Below are 17236 nucleotides of genomic sequence, written 5' to 3' on the forward strand. Positions count from 1 at the left end.
CCCCATTTCTGAAGAAGGGTCTAGGCCCGAAACGTCAGCTTTCCTGCACCTCTGATGCTTCTTGGCCTGCTGTGTTCATCCAGCTCTACACCTTGTTACCTCACATTATTGAACCAGATGTGTTTTTATACATCAGGTAGTTTCATAGTCACCACTTCCGATATTATCTTTTTTATGATGGGTATATTTTAATTAACTTAAATTCCTCAGCTTCTAAGATAGGATTTGAATTTGTGTCTCCAGATCATTAACCTGGAGACCTCTGGATTACTATTCCAGTGAATAACTGCTGTGATACCACCCAATGAATGAAGGTCACTGATGATTCTATCCTCACTTTTTGGTTAGATAGGTGTCAAGGTGAGCTGATTTACAGACATCAGACGAAAATGTGTTGCATTGCCTGATGCCTGCCTTTCTCATTGCTGACAATTTTGGCATGGGATGTTAGTGGGTAGGGAGTTCATACGTCGCTCCAAAAATTAATAACATCGTCCACAACCCCGTAAGTGGATGGACCATTCAACAATACTGCCATTCTTTGGGTAAACTGACTGTTTCTCTATCAGAAACTCTTGGACCAAGGAGTTCTCTGCCGAGGCTCTATCCCCCTGATAGAAAGGGTAGGTATATATCTGTCATGCAACGGAACAAATTGGAAACACCCAGAAAAAGAGATATAGCAGGACAGCAGTGGCAACTCCAAGAAATCTAACCTCCATATTTAAAATATGTAATGGATCATCTATCAACATCAAACTTCATTGAGTACATTTGCAGTTCCTGACAGCACAGACCATATCACTACTCTTTAACTAAGAAGACAATTATGTTTAAATATCATCTTTGATCTTGATTAATAGACAGTTATATGTCCAGAGCATCCTCAGGTATCTGAGAAATACATTCAAGGAATTGAAAAGATGGAGAACATATTTGTGCAGCAGGTTAACCATTTCATAAATGCTGTTTCCTAAACTCGGCATGAGGAGATGATGACCTCATGGTGTTGTTGCTAGACCGTTTTCCATAGACCCATGTTATGATCTGAGGACCAAGTCACACCATGGCAGATTGTGGAATTTGAATTCAATAAAATAAATCTGGAATTAAAGACCTAATGATGACCATGAAATGGTAGTGATTGTTCTAAAAACCCATCTGGTTCATTAATGTCCTTTAGAGAAGGGAACTACTATCCTTACATGGTCTTGCTTATATGTGAGTCCAGACCCACAGAAGTGTGATTTACTCTTAACTACCATCTGAAATAGCTTAGTAAGGCACTTAGTTGTTTCAAAACAAAGTTTAAAACTGGACAGACCACTAGGCATTGTGCCTAAGGCACTGCTAACAGCAAACATAGCCCCATTAACCTGCAAAGTCTTTTGTACTAATACCTGTGGCCTAGTGCCTAATTTGGGAGAGCTGTCTAGTTAAACAACCTGACACAGTCACACTCTCAGAATCATACCTTGCAGACAATGTCCCAGATGCAGCATTACAAATCCCTGGGTATGTCTTGTCTCACCAGCAAGACAGCCAGCCATCAAGGAGTCCTAGCAAAACTAAAGTCAATAAGAATCATGAGTTAACTCTCTGCTGGTTGAAGCTGTACTTAATTGAAAGTCACCTAAGCTCCAAGGCATCTGTGCTAGTGTGCTTCAGGGTAGATATTTTCTAATTAATCTGTTCAGAGATGTTATTACACAACTCTGGAGCCTCCTGATCCACAGATAAGGACATTACCACAGAACCACAACAGCCTGCATTCCTCAGGTAGTGTCCTAGGCCCAGTCATCTTCAGCTTTTTCATCAATTACCTTCCCTCCATTGTAAAGTCAAAAATGAGGATGTTCATCGATGCTTGCACAACACAAATTCCACCCACCATTGACATTTTGCAGCAGCAGTGTGAATTATCTACACGATGCATTGCAAAAATTCACCAAAGATCATCAGGTAGTACCTTCTAAACCCACAACCACTTCCACTTAGATGGACAAGGACCACAGATACTTAGGAATTCCACCACCTGAAATTTCCTCTCAAAGCCAATCGCCCGACTTGAAAATTTATCATCATTTCTTCAAAAAGGTGGAACTCCTTCCCTAATGGCATTCTGTGCCCACCTACACCAAATGAATTGCAGCATGTTTGAGAAGACAGCTCACTACCAACTACTCAAGGGCAATTAGGGATGGGCAATAAATGTTGGCCCAGTCAGCAATATCCATATCCCAAGAATGAATACTAAACAAATAACTGTTGTGAAATGGAACATATTAGCATATAAATGATGCTGACCCATGAGAATTTTGTAATGCATTGTCATTTTGGATTTAGGATTTTGGTGAAATGTAAGTATTGCATTGCTGTCTTATATTGCTTCTGTATAAATTAAGTTATTGCAATAAATAATATTTTGTTGTTCACCTCAAGACAAATGACCTGCATGTGTGATGCTTTCCAGTTGAAGCAAAGGGAATTACAGTTAGCCTCCAGTCTACTTTTCAAGATATAATCAAAGAAGGTGTAATTTTTAATCCTCCAGTCCATTAATCCATTCATTCTCTGCATGAAAGATAGAAGTTGCACAGCATAGCAGATGTGTCCTTGCATTTGAATCCTGCCTTAATGATCTGAGCATGCATTAAATTTGCAGAATAAACAATACTTGAAAATAATCTATTCAGCAGATTCCGATGGGTTATATGGAGCTTAATGGACACAGTGAACTTTGACTATTTGCTGAGGTAAATGCAATCTTCCACGGACTTTAGGACTCAAAGATAATAAAAAAAACATAGAATTCCTTCATTGAGCTAAATTTATTAGTGAACAGTATATTTTTTCTATATTGATGGAATCTGGAATTTTTACTGAGGGTTTAAGGATTACATTCTGTTCCTATCTGTTTACAAGCAGGCCCCCGGTTTATAATGACTGAATAAGTAAAATTCCACTGTAATACCATGGGATTACAGAACTCTCCTGGAATTGTGACATTGACTTGGAGATTGCATTCCACAATCCACGCACATTTCCATGAAAACCACGATAAGTGGCCTTGAAAGTATGAAAAGCAATGAATTGCATTTTCCCTGTTCAGTGAGTGGTATTGTGGGACACTTACATCTGGCAGCGAGAGGAGGATTTAAGTTTCTCGGCCTGCTTTGCACACAAAACCTGTTCCAAAGGGGAGCAGATAGTATTTCAACAGACTGCACCACCCAGTCCCCGCAGAATTAGACAGATGGTACATCTGCCAGTTCCTGCATTATGTCAAAGATGAGCGCGCAATTTTCAGTTAACATTATTTTTGGAAAGCTATTTATTATTTTTGGGTTCCTGAAGTATCCGATATCATTCAGTAGCAGTTATGGCTTGTTTGTCACTAACATTAAAGGTGGCATTTCCATTAAAACCACCATTATCAATCTTATTCATTTTGGGCAGGGGGTCTGCAGGGTGTGTTGGAGGTGCGGGTGATTGGGAAGAAGGTGAATAGCCCTAGGTCCTTTATTTCACAATAAACCTGTGATCTGATGCTATATTTTAGTAGAAATTGATCTGTGACTTCCTGCATTTATGAACAAAGGATAGAGTTACTTTTTAAAATACTTTCTTTATGCAAACAAAGCCATTTTGATTGCATTTTGACCAGTATAAAACATTCTGAAAATTCTGTACTTTTCTTGTCACTTTTACGAATATCTTTTTCATTGTAATGGCCCATTGCACAATGGGATTTGAGATAACAAGATGTAGAGCTGGATGAACACAGCAGGCCAAGCAGCATCAGAGGAGCAGGAAGGCTGACGTTTCGGGCCTAGACCCTTCTTCAGAAAAAGGGCTTTGTTCACTTATTGTTCTGTTTTCCACAAATTTATGATGATATCACAGAATCATAGGGAACTAAAACACCAAAGATAAGAAAAAGGGCCTTGAGTCCATCAAGGCTGTGCCAGTCAAAAACAACAAGTGAACTATTCAATCCCCATTTTCCAGCACTTGTCCCATACCTTGTATGCCTTGGCATTGCAAGTGTACATCCAAATACTTCCTAAATATTATGAGGGTTTCCGCCTCTACCTTACATCCCTGCACTTACACCGCCTCTATGCATACAGGCTTTCCACATTCTCACCACCCTCTACGTGAAAATGTTTTTTTCTCACATCTCCTCTAAACCTTCTGCCCTTTACCTTAAATCTATGCCCTCTGGCCATTGACCCCTCCATTAAGGGAAAATGTATTTTTTCTGTCTCTGCCCATCATAATTATTAAACATCTCAGTCATATCCCCTCTTAATCTCCTCTGGTCTTAGGTAAACAACCCCACTCTTTCCAACTTCTCTTCATAACAAAAACTCTCCAACCCAGGCAATATCCTGCTCAATCTGCTCTGCACCCTCTCCAGTGCAATCACGTCCTTCCTTATAATGTGGGTTTCAAAACTGCGCACTGGAGTGATTGTAAGAAGGTCACCCAGGTGGACCTCATAGAATACGAATTCCCTGACTGGGGCTGTTAACCTGGTCCAATCAGGGAGCTTTGGCTGACAGATAAGAACAGGTTCCGTTCACTCTGAGAGCTGGCGCTGAAAGAGCTGGATCAGTGTCAATGACTCTCTACACGTAAATAAAGGGTGACTTGGTGATGGGATACTGGCCTGAATGGAGTTATTTCAGATTGATCAATAGCTTTCTATTGATTAATGACATAGAGGGATATGGAAATAATGTAGAAATGTGGCATCGATGTAGATGTTTAGTCATGATCTAGAATGGCAGAGCAGGTTTAAGGGGCTGAATGGCCTGTTGCTGTCTCAAGTTCCTATGGCCATAATTCTACCATATGCAGACCACGAAAATGACCTCAATTTCAAGATCCTACCCAAATTCATGCCCCACTGGCTATTTTACAAGTGAGTTTTGCCCCGAACCAACAATCATCTGATGGATTTCAAATCTTTGCATCTTTAATACTGTGTTCAAGTGCCTTCATGGCCTTGTCTTCCCTATCCTTGCAAACCCTGCCAGCTCTAAACTACGCCCACCTCCTCAAACTTTCCTTATCTCTCCCTTTGGCATTATGCAAGAGATACAGAAAAAAATATCCTTTGTTCTGGGCAACTTTTGAAAAAAAAGCACACCTATGATTGCTCGTGTAATTTGTTCCTCCTTAAGTTCCACTGTCTTTTCACTAAGTAGCTACACACTGAACAATCACAATACTCACTGTGATCACAATAGTTTCATAAGCTATAACTATTCACCGTAGAGTTTCCTACAATGTATTGGATTACTTCCAAGTTACAATGCATTTTTTTTTTACTTGTTCATGGGATATAGGCATCTCCGACTAGGTCAACACTTATTGCTCATCCATCATTGCCCCATTATTCTGAGTGGCCTCCTCTGGCCATTTCAGAGGACAGTTAAGAGTTAATCGCTTTGCTGTGGGTCTGGAGTCACATGTAGGCCAGACGAGGTCAGGATAGCAGATCTCCTTCCCTAAAGGACATTAGTAAACCAGATGGATTTTTACAACATCACCAACGGTTACATGGCTGTCATTAGGCTAGCTAATAGTTCCAGATTGATATTGAATTCTAATTTCACCCTATTCTATAGATGGCTAGGTCAGTGTCATTACCACTACACCCATTACCTCTCCCCTCCCCCCCTCAACTGAAGTCATAGCTTTTTGTTACATCCATGACATTATAATGTAATCCATTGCAAATTTGTTTTAAAAGGTTCAGACCCCATAGCCAGGATATAAATGGTCTGCATGTTGTAACCAACTAAAACTAAATTCTCACACAATAGAAAAATAAATAAAACAGAGGTAGCATGAAGGATTGAGAAAAAAATTGAAACTAGCGAGACATATTGCAAATTAAATTTAACATGAATAAAGTATGATATGTTGGTCACAGAAGTATGGACAAAAGTAATTAAATAATTAAGATATAAGTAATGTGAATGAAATTACACAGTAATTTAGAAAGGGAATAGACACTAATAGTAACCATGTCAATGCAAATGTCCGGAGAAACTGGAGAAGAAATGATTGATTATAGAGCCTGCAGTGTAGTCAACAGACATTACACTTCAATGCTCATGTCAGAGAAGACAATCAAAATTATAAAAATCTTCTGAACTTGGTCAGATTCACTATTTCTGGCGCAGAGCAGGCAGAAAGTTTAACTATTTACCTTAGTATGACATTTGTTTGTTCAAGCCCATTTTCCAATGCAGGATCCTTCCAAATAGTTGCAGTGCAGCAATCCTCCCAGGGAGCGGCAGAGATAGTTTTTGTGACTATCATGACTCTGGCTTTCATACTCCAGTAAGTAAAAGTAGTTAAATGCCTGAAAGCTCCTTTGAAGGGCTGCATGAGCAAGCTAAGCATGTAAGGTAATTGGATAAAGAGTAGTGTTGCGGGTGGTTGAATGAAGGTGCAGGATGACAGTGTGTGGGTGAGATGATAGGGTGGCAGGTGCGAGAGGCAGCAGGGTGGTAGGTAGTTAAAGCAATAGGTTGACAGGAGGGTGGGTGGAGGTGTAGAGTGGCAGGTGGGTGAGGGGTTAAGTTGAGTCACAGGGTAGTCATGTCAGCGCTGACAGTTAGGTGTATGGGGGTACTTGGGCCAAGGGGAGCAGATGAGTCTGTAAAGGTTTGAGTAGATTGTTCAGGTTGCAGGTATCATGCAAGGAGATAGTTGGAAGGACAGGAGTGGCCAGAGATTCAGGAGAGGATGTGGAATGTGTTAGGGGGTTTCAGTTATATTGTTACTCACGAGCTGGAGCCTGTATTGATGCTGTAACATTTTCTGGGTAACCATCCAGGTAATGGTTCAGAACCCTCTGAAGCCTCTGACTCTAGATCAGTGTTGGAGGCCTTCTAAGAAGTTTCTGGATGTTGGCTACTTGCCTATTGTCTGGGGTGCCTATGTCTTTGAACTCAGAGGGGAAAGGATGTACTGATTGTAACAAGGTCAGCCAGTTGGGCCTCATAGAATAATTGTTCCCTGATTTGGGCTGTTAATCTGGTCCAATCAGGTAGCCCTGGCTGATAGATAAGAACAGGAGTGTCAGATATCCTGTTCAGTCTGAGAGCTGGCTCTGAAGGAACTGGATCAGTGTCAAGGACTCAGCATGTGTAAATAAAGGGTAACTTGGTGATGGGATACCGGCCTCTGTAGAGTTATTTCACGCACAACACTCTAGATGTGGCCTGACTAATGTTTAATACAATCCTAGCATAACGCCCCTGTTCTTAAGCACTATGCTTCAGCTAATAAAGGCAAGTATATCAAATGCCTTCTTAACCACTTTATCCACCTGTCCTAATAGCTTAAGGGACTGTTGTATGTGTACATCGAGGTCCTTCTGATCCTTGGTGCTTCCCAGGATCCTACTATTCATCATGCATTCCCTTGTCTTGACCATCCTGCCCAAGTGCATAACCTCACACTTATCCAGCTTGAATTCTATTTGCCACTGATTAGCCCATCTGACCAGCCTGTCTATATTTCCCTGTAATCTAAGGCTATTTTCCTCACTACTTACCACCCCACTAATTTCCATTTCGTCTGCAATTGTATCATCTGTGATTGAAAAAGACAGCAAAATGATAACATGAACTACAAATATAGACATGGGTCATAAAGACTGAATTCTATCCATTTGGTTGTGATGAGCCTTAGTGGCATAGATTTTTAACTTATCTGTCTGGGTTTAAAACTGACATTGTGAATCTGTCATTCAGTATATGAACAAGCCAAACTTCCATTCCACTGTTTGTGTTTTTGTTTCAGATGAAGTAATGAATTCTACTCACTTCAAATGAAAATTTCAATTTTGATTATCCTTTATCAGGTAAGGGATTGTTAAGAATAATAGTACCAAGTCAGCTAGTGCAATTTTGTAAGTTCCTAATTAAAAACTCACCCAGCTGCAAAGTACTTCAGCCTGTGCTTTCCTGGGCCACTGTGGGAGGCAGACAAGTCTATTGAATTTTACAATACTAATACACAAAATTCTTTGGTAAGAAGTTATTTATCCAGCACCTTATTATGTGCATGAACCCAGGCTAACTCGTCTGGTGAAATTGCTGCGGACATAACCTGAATAGCAAATACAGTTATATTCAACAGTCAAATACTGGGCATGTCATTTTCATAGACTCCAGTTTCCACAATAGGGTTTGTTAGGCATTTACTCCAAAGGGAAATTAGTTTCTCCACTGATAGAATCGTTTAAACTAAAATTTTGGGAGTCTGGCCATTGTATGTAGGCTGGTGGTGTAAGCTGATTGTGAATGGCTAGAGGTAAAGGAAAGGAGCTAGAGCCAAGCCCATCTTTGATTCCTGTAGAAAAATCTTCCATAACCATCTGCCCAGAAACTTTCATCTTTACTGTACATCACATGTATCTTCATTCCTACAGACCATTGCAGGTATTCATATCCACTGTAGATGAGATAGTAATACTCATTGATGCATCCTATAAGAAAGTGGAGGAGTGGGGAGTGCCTGAGGATGTTTCACCTTCTCAGTGGAGTCTGAGGAGAAGGCTGCAATGACTTTGGAATCGTGAATTTGAGAATCTGATAGGTGAAAGAAAAATGTTTGAGGAATATTACATGTTATGTATGGATGCTGAGGTCAGTCCTTCAGATGGTGCAACAACTGACAACTTTGACTCCTGAGCCTGTAGTTCCCATTTGTGACAACATCAAGTACGTTTCCTTTCCATTGCAAATTGGAATGAGTGGTATAGTCGTAGTAACTTTGCCACCCAACAAAGTAAAATCTGGATTTGTTGCACTATCTGCGCTTTGTAGTCAGAAGTACTTGCAAGAAAGCTCTGCAATGATCTTTATTCAGCAGTTTATAGTCACTGCTGCAGGCAGCTTCAGAGGTAGAATATACAGCAAAACCCCATGCTAGAAGCAAACCTAAACCAGCCACCTCCGTCAAAGCACAGCTTGCATCTTTGATATCGACCTAGCTGATACTGTCTTCTTTCAGGATAGCAGAACAAGCCAGGGCACTCTCTCAGAGAACCATGATATTTAATTGTGAAAGTTAATACAAGGTTGACCAAGAAAAAGTTCCTGAGGTGCATCCTTCACTTGGGTGCTCCCAAGAGCCAGCTGGCATGAGGAGAGGAGTATTAGAGTCCAAACATTTTTCTGTAGAATGTGAGGACAAAATACCTCTCACCCTACTAGACCTCAACTTGTGTCTAAGATAAACACTAGACCATATAAAAGAGGGTACTTGTGACCACCCAACAGAGGCTAAGTGCTAGGGAAAATCCAGCTGTTTTGTGTTCACTCTTTCTTCTTTACATTAAAATAGAATGTTCACTTAGTCTTGGTTGTACATGAAGGAATATTATATGGTGTTATTCAGTCAGGCAATGGTCACTTCAGGATAAAGAGGGCCATTGTGTTATCATATTCTACATTTACAAGATTGAGGAATGGTCCTTTATTTGAATGTGAAGGAGTAGGAGTTTCTGTAATGCAATATTCAGTTTTAGTACATTGCATCCTGGAACAATTACTGAGGAGTGTGCTTCCATCCAAGCAAGCACTTAAAATTACAGCCAGCTAGGGTCACATATCCAAGTTCTTTTATATGGGGAAGCTTTTTGGCACACAGCAGGCTAAAATCTTTGAAATATGAAGCTTACAGATGACAGTGCTGAGATCTACGAACTTGAGGTTACAGTTCTTGGTGATCAAATTTATGAGGCATATGATCAACTTTGCAGATGTTCATCAGAAAAGGAAATGTATCCTCTCAATCACTCTCCTCAAAATATCTTCACATATTCTTTATCAGGCATCTTTCTACTTTGTTGTGTTGTATCTAACAGATAGACAATGGTATTGGGCAATTGTTTGATGGCCATTTGATGCAAACCCAATTTCTAATGTCATATCTTGTCTTCCTCGCACATATTCATTTGTTGTAGCATTTGGTGATCGATGTGAAGAGTGAGGTTCCTGCAACATGACAATGTTCACAAATGAAGATGCAGGCTAGTATTTCCTGTTCTCCAGTGTAGTATTTACATTCCAGTTCCAACAATCAATGTGACATGTAAATGAGTGCACATTTGCTGTCTTCAATGTATGGTGCAAGCACAGCTCCAATGACATTTCCTGATGCATCTCTCTTGGCAGACCTCTCTTCATCTGGGTTGAAATGCGCAAGGACTGACAGAAATGTCAAGTTCAGTTTTACCTGTCTGTAGTGATTGGGACCATTGACTGTGAGATCCCTGATTTGTCCAATCAGGGAATCCTTGTTGATAGATATAAACAGGAGTGTCAGAGAGTCTCCTCATTCTAGGGACTGCTCTGAGTTGGCTGGTCAGAGGCCATGTCCTGTGCACATGTAAATAAAGGGTGTCTTGGTGATGGGATACTGGCCTCTTTGTAGTTATTTCTTTGTCAAACGCTGTTTACTGTGTGATTGTCCATTCCCATGGTGCAGCTTTGCTCAGCAACTTTCAAAGCAATTACATGATCTCTGCAAACTTGTGATAATTTGTGATAAAAGTTGGTCAAACAAGAAGATACCAATTCTTTAGTGATATTGCCAATTTGAAAGCATAAGAATGACTTTGATGTTGTTATGTTTGGTTTTACTCCAGCTACAGTCATGATGTACTCTTGGAAGTCAATCACAAATACTGCAAATGTGTATTTGTCCCTATTGAGCATCAAACTCAGGGGTGGAAATGGCCTAGTGGTATTATCGCTGGATTGTTAAACCAGAGACCTAGGCAATGTTCTGGGGACCCAGGTTCGAATCATACCACAGCAGACAGTGGAATTTGAATTCAATAAATATCTGGACTTAAAAGTCTAATGATGACCGTGAATCCATTGCCAATTGTCAGGAAAAGCACATCTGGTTCACTAATATCCTTTAGGGAAGGAAATCTGCTGTCCTTACCTGGTCTGGCCTACATGTGACTCCAGACCCACAGCAATGTGGTTGACTCTTAACTGCCCTCTGGGCATTTAGGGATGGGCAATAAATGCTGCCTGTCCAGTGAAGCCCTCATCCTGTGAATGAATAAAGGAAACTATATTGTGCGAGTTGAATGAGCATGGGCGATAACCAGTGATCATGTTCTGCTTTGTCTCTTCCATGGACAATGACATTGTTGAGCAAGTTGAACATCACCTCAATGGCTGCCAATACTGATGAAATGAACTTCTGTTAGGCGTTAATGCTAATCTTTATCCATACAGCATTCTGGGAGACTGAAACACACCTTAATGAGCAACAAAACTGTAACATAATGGGTTTACTCTGCTTGTATTGTCTGGAGGTAGCTCTGTTGCATGCTGACCTTTGTGAAGCCATGATGTGGAGGTGCCAGTGTTGCACTGGGGTAGACAAGGTCAGAAATCACACGACACCAGGTTATAGTCCAACAGATTTATTTGAAATCACAAGCTTTCGGAGTCTTAATCCTTTTTCAGGTGTAGTTCTTCAGGAGAGGTTGGTAAATATTTCAGCAATCTTTTCATGTCATTTCATTTTTTTTTTAGACATGATAAACACCAATTATATAGCCACGAGAAAGCTAGAGAGAACCAGCTCCTATTCGTCATGTGATTGTACATCACTTCCTAATGAAACAATTGTTTAATTTACATGTTCGCAATAGCCATTTACATCACAGAAATTACTCCCATCCTATCTTAATTTATGACTGAAAACATTGTTTGCTTCTAATACCAGGCTAATAATCATCCAAAACAGAATAAAATGTTCTAGCTATGAAGTCCAAAGGCTCAAATAAATATGACAAAACAAAAGGTAGTGAAGAAACAATTTCCAATCAGATAACCTATAATTCTCTAAGCAAAGTAGAAGATCAGAAGAAGTTGATTTTTTTTTTCCAAAAGCCACAAGCTAGTTATATTACTTTAGCGTTTTATTTCAAGTAACATTTGTGCCTCACATGAACTAGGCAATGACCATATCCAACAAAAAGAATCTACCACCATCCCTTGACATTCAATGGCCTCTCCATCACTGAATCCTCCACTATCAACAACCTAGGATTATCATTGACCAGATACCAAACTGGACTAGTTACACAAAAAAATGTGGCTACAAAAACAAGTAAGAGGCTAGAAAGCCTATAACCCATCATCTTCACTCACTAAAGTCTGTCCACTAATCTACAAGGCATAAATCAGGAGTGTGATAGAATACTCCACACTTGTCTGGATGCATGCAGCTCCAATAACACTCAAGAAACTTGATACCATCCAAGATAAAGCAACCCGCTTATTTGTCACCATATTCACAGATCACTATATTCACAAATATTCACTCTTTCCATCACCATTGCTCAGTAACAGCAGTGTGTCCCATCTACAAAATGTACTGCATAAATTCACTAAGGCTCCTTCATCAGTACCTTCTAAACCAATGACCACTTCAAGGCCAAGGTGAACAGACGCATGGGAACATCACCATCTGCAAGTTGCCCTCCAAGCCCCTTACCATCTGACTTGGAAATATATTATTGGGTCTTCAGTGTCACTGGGTCAAAACTCTGGAACTCCCTACCTAACAGCATTGTGGGTGTACCTACGCAAAAGGGACTGCAGCCATTTAAGAAGACAGCTCACCACCACCTTTTCAAAGGCAACTAGAGATGGACAATTAAAGTGGGCCCAGCAGTGATCCCCACATCCCATGAATGAAATTTTAAAAAAGTGATGTCTATTGACACCAGAATCAGAGAAATAAACACTTTCCAGTTTTTTGTTTATTCACTTGTGGATCATGGGAGTTGCTGGCTGACCAGCATTTAATACTAATCCCCAGTTACCCTTGAGGAAGTGGTGGTGAGCTGCCTTCCTGAATTGCTGCAGTCCACGTGCTGTAGGTAGATCCACAATGCCCTTAGGGAGGGACTTCCAAGCCCTCGGTGTTGGAATCTGAAAGTTTGCAGGTCAGGTTAAACGCACACAGCTGCTAAGCAAAAGTCTGAACAAATCTGATTGAGTACTGCACTTGCCATTTAATCTCAGCGAGCAGTTCTTGCTGCTCCAATGTGGCACTTTACCTTGATTCTCCACACCAACCACACATGGTCACCTTGACACTTATTGCTGAATTAGGGGCATAAGAACATCATGCACATAAGAAATCCCTTCTCCTCCCCATATATTGAAACAGAAGAAGTATTGTGTAATGTTCTTAATGATTTGAACACTTACCTTAACTGCAATTTTAGTTGAAAGGACATTGTCATTTAATGGAGGAATTCAGTGCCTTCAAAAATTCATTCAATTATGTTATTTGTGCAATTGAGTGTAATAATGTATGATAAGCAATTTCCAGACTGCAACAGCTGAAGGAGATGGAAAAATAATCTAAAACGTATTTTTGCCAACTTTTAAAGAGATTTTAGTCCCTGTATTTTATCATTCCTGTCCTCAAGTTCCAGACCTCTGTAGTGTTATTCTCTAAATGGCTTCGCAAATTATATTCCAACAATCTTTCCTTTCTCCACACACTTCTTCATCATAGTAGATGTAAATTTTTTGCAGGATTGGGGAATGTGGGGTGTGGGGGTGAGCAGAGGTGGGATCAAAATTATAACTCTGATTCTGCGCTGAAGGTCGGTGGACTTTACTCCAACTTTGAAGTTATAGTTTCATAATCTAGTCCTTTTTTTAAAAAATGCCTCAGTTGATTCAATAGCACAGATGTACAAAAATAGCAGTTTAAATATATCCTGATAAAGGATGAAGCTGTGGGAAGCCACGTCAGGTTCCATATTTGCATCACTTTCTTGTCAATTCTAATGTTCAATGAAGTAGATGATGCATCATTATTACTGGGCACTGCGATTCTACCCAGTCGCTCTCAATCTTTTCCATTTGGTCTGCTAGCATGACCATATCTATAACTGGCTTAGCCTCACACAGACAGGAACCCTTACTCCGCATGCAAGGCACGTCCTCTGGCAAAACAATCAGTGCTTACTATTCTGTTCTTCCTGCCTATTGAAGCTATTTGCTTGCATAACATGTAAACATGCCATTGTGTTGTCAAATGCACTGGCCTCCAGCTTTTTCTTGAATAAGAGTAACTTCCTTCGCATTTTTCTCTGCAGATGGGAAGCTCAATGACTTCAGAGAAACTGTTGGGGCTCTTTGAATTCAGCTCCGCACCTGATTATTAAACACTGTTAAAAATGCTATGTACACTTCTGTGGGATACAACTCTTGGCTCCAATTAAGAAGAATATAAGCTTCTTAGGTGAGGAATTATGTGTCATTGGGAATAGACAAGTCAATTAGAGGACAAAGACTTGTTTCATGATATGTAAATACCCATTATTGTTGTCTGGTTATATTTTCTTGGGAAAGTATGTTTTTGCACAGAATTTCCCCATTTTTTTCCAGTGAAATACTCTGCACTTCAGTTTTGAGGAATGAAATACTTTCCCATATTGGGCTTCAATCCACAGATTTCTAAAGCTTTGCCTGTGTCATGGAGATTCTGAAAGTGAGTATGAATCAGAGAATAAGAACTTAACCTTACCTGGCTGATTTTCAGCATGTCACAGTCTCCCCACTTCCAACTGACATTTCACATACACAAACACTCTCATCAAAACAGCACCAAGCCATGGCTCAGAGATATATGCAGTTACCATTCTCAAGTCAATATAGATCCAGAGTGACAAGGAGTGTCTATTGAGTTGACCTTTGTGGCCTGCAAGTGCAAATTTGTCAAACAGTAATTCCATTTCCTTGGCCTCTCCTTAAGTTCTGAGGTAGCTTTTTTAAAGAAATGAATTAATTGCACCCAGAGGCACTTGTTTTAAAATTGAAAGTCCTTCCACTCCATCATATCCCCCTGGCTTCATCACCTTGGGTCAATGCCTCACTATGAAAACATCTCCCACAACACCTCCCAGTCGGGAATCACTTCAACTCCCTCTCCCACTCCTTGGACGACATGTCCATCCTAGGCCTCCTCCAGTGCCACAACAATGCCACCAGAAGTCTGGAGGAACAGCACCTCGTTTTCTGCCTGGGAACCCTGCAGCCCAATGGTCTCAATGTGAACTTTATAAGCTTCAAAATCTCCCCACCCCCGACCTCATCCCAAGACCAGCACCCCCTCTCGTCCCCGCCTCCTCGACCTGTCCATGTTTTCTCCCACCTATCCGCTCCTTCCACCTCACTCTCAAACCCCCATCCCAACTCCCTACCTACATTCACCTTTACTGGCTTCATCCCCGCCTCCTTGGCCTGTCCGTCTTCTCTCCACCTATCTGCTCCACTATCCACCTTCTATCATCGCCTCCCTCTCTCTCTATTTATTTCAGAACCCCCTTCCCCTCCCCCATTTCTGAAGAAGGGTCTAGGCCCAAAACGTCAGCTTTCCTGCTCCTCTGATGCTGCCTGGCCTGCTGTGTTCATCCAGCTCTACACTGTGTTATCTCAGACTCCAGCATTGGCAGTTCCTACTATCTCCCAGTTAGGTGCTCTAAGGTAAGTGGAGATAAGGACCACAAACAATGGCACCAAAGTCCAGAGAGTAACATGTTTCTATTGTACATTATGTAAAAGATGTATTTTGTTCTGAGACCTGAACCAAGTGTTTAGAAATAAAATTCTACAGATGGTTGAAATCTGAAATAAGACAAACAATGCTGGAAATACTCTCCAGGTCAAGCAGCATCTGTAGAGAGAGAAACCAAGTTGACGGGCTTAATTTTGCTGCCCCACCAGTGGAACCAACTTTGGCTGGAAGAGGAGGTCACCAGTGCTCATGTATGGCAGGTGGGACCTTTCCCTCAGTTTTATGGATCGTGTTGAAATGCGGGATATCTCTTCCTAAAAGCACATGTGGGCTCTGGTGATTCAAAAAGGCAGCTCACGACCACCTTTTCAGATGCAATTAGATATGGACAATTGTGACAATGTTGTCACTTTAAAAATGTTATTTTGTCCTGAGTTTTTTTTTGAAGAGAGGGTGTAAAGGCAGAGGCACCGAAGTGGCTGCCACTGACGGCCTAAGTCAATAGTTGATGAGGCCTTTAGGTGATTTTTTTTTAACAACAGTTGTAACAATGGAAGGGGAGTGGTCAGTTCCCACATATCAAGCTATCTAGTTTTATTTTAGATGTAGCAGTCAGAAGCTGTTTGGGTCCCAGAAGTGTTCGAGCTTCAAAAAATGATTCCTAACCTCTACTTTCTCTGAAATTTCTTTTGAAGTTGTTTCCTCCTGGATTGGAGAATTGTATGTAAGAATCTATGTCTGAATTTACCTTTTTGCCAAGAGGTGTGTTTATGGAATGTTACTATATTGGAACAGTTAATTAGTAATAGTTACTTTATCTATTATTCGGTTAAGCTTCTCAGTAGTTAAGGTATTCTAAATTCCTCCTTATTTTGTTTCTATTTAACTATAGTGTTAAAATAAAGTGTGTTTTGCTTAACGTCAAGTAGTTTGACCAGTTGCATCACATAAGAAAAAGCTAGGGTCTAGGCTACCTTCTTGAAATATTTGAGGGGTCTGGTCTGGTCCTTAACACAATAAATGCTGGTCTAGCCAGTGAGACTAACTTCTAGTGAAAAAAATAAAGAGACAGTCAAATGGATGCTGTCCTATTGAAGACAGCAGCTCAATAGCGCCACCAGTACCAGTGGTGATCATTGTTAAGCCAGACAGGACACCAGCCATATTTGGCAGGTAATGAGAGGGAAAAAAAGGGACAATTGTTTAAAAGGTAATCTTGCTAGGAAGATCGCAGGATCTTCCTTCCCTACCCATTTCTTCAAATATCCTTCCGCCCCTGCGTTGATACTGAGAGACCATCTTCATCCACCTGGTGACCAGGCAAATGATTTGATCTGATATTGGAAAAATACTAATGTTCTGGTTAAAGAGCCTACAATAAGGCCCATGCATCTTTAGTTCAGCTGCCCTAATTGTGATCCCACCTTGAGTAAAACAACCCCTCAGTGGTATATAATGAAGTGTGGAGCTGGAAGAACACAGCAGGCCAGGCAGCATCAGAGGAGCAGGAAAGCTGATGTTTCAGGTCAGGACCCTTCTTCAGAAATGAAGAAGGGTCCCGACCCAAAACGTCAGCTTTCCTGCTCCTCTGATGCTGCCTGGGCCTGCTGTGCTCCTTCAGCTCCACACT

The sequence above is a fragment of the Rhincodon typus genome, chromosome 8, assembly GCF_021869965.1.
Source record: "Rhincodon typus isolate 14 chromosome 8, sRhiTyp1.1, whole genome shotgun sequence".
NCBI classification, from domain to species: domain Eukaryota; kingdom Metazoa; phylum Chordata; class Chondrichthyes; order Orectolobiformes; family Rhincodontidae; genus Rhincodon; species Rhincodon typus.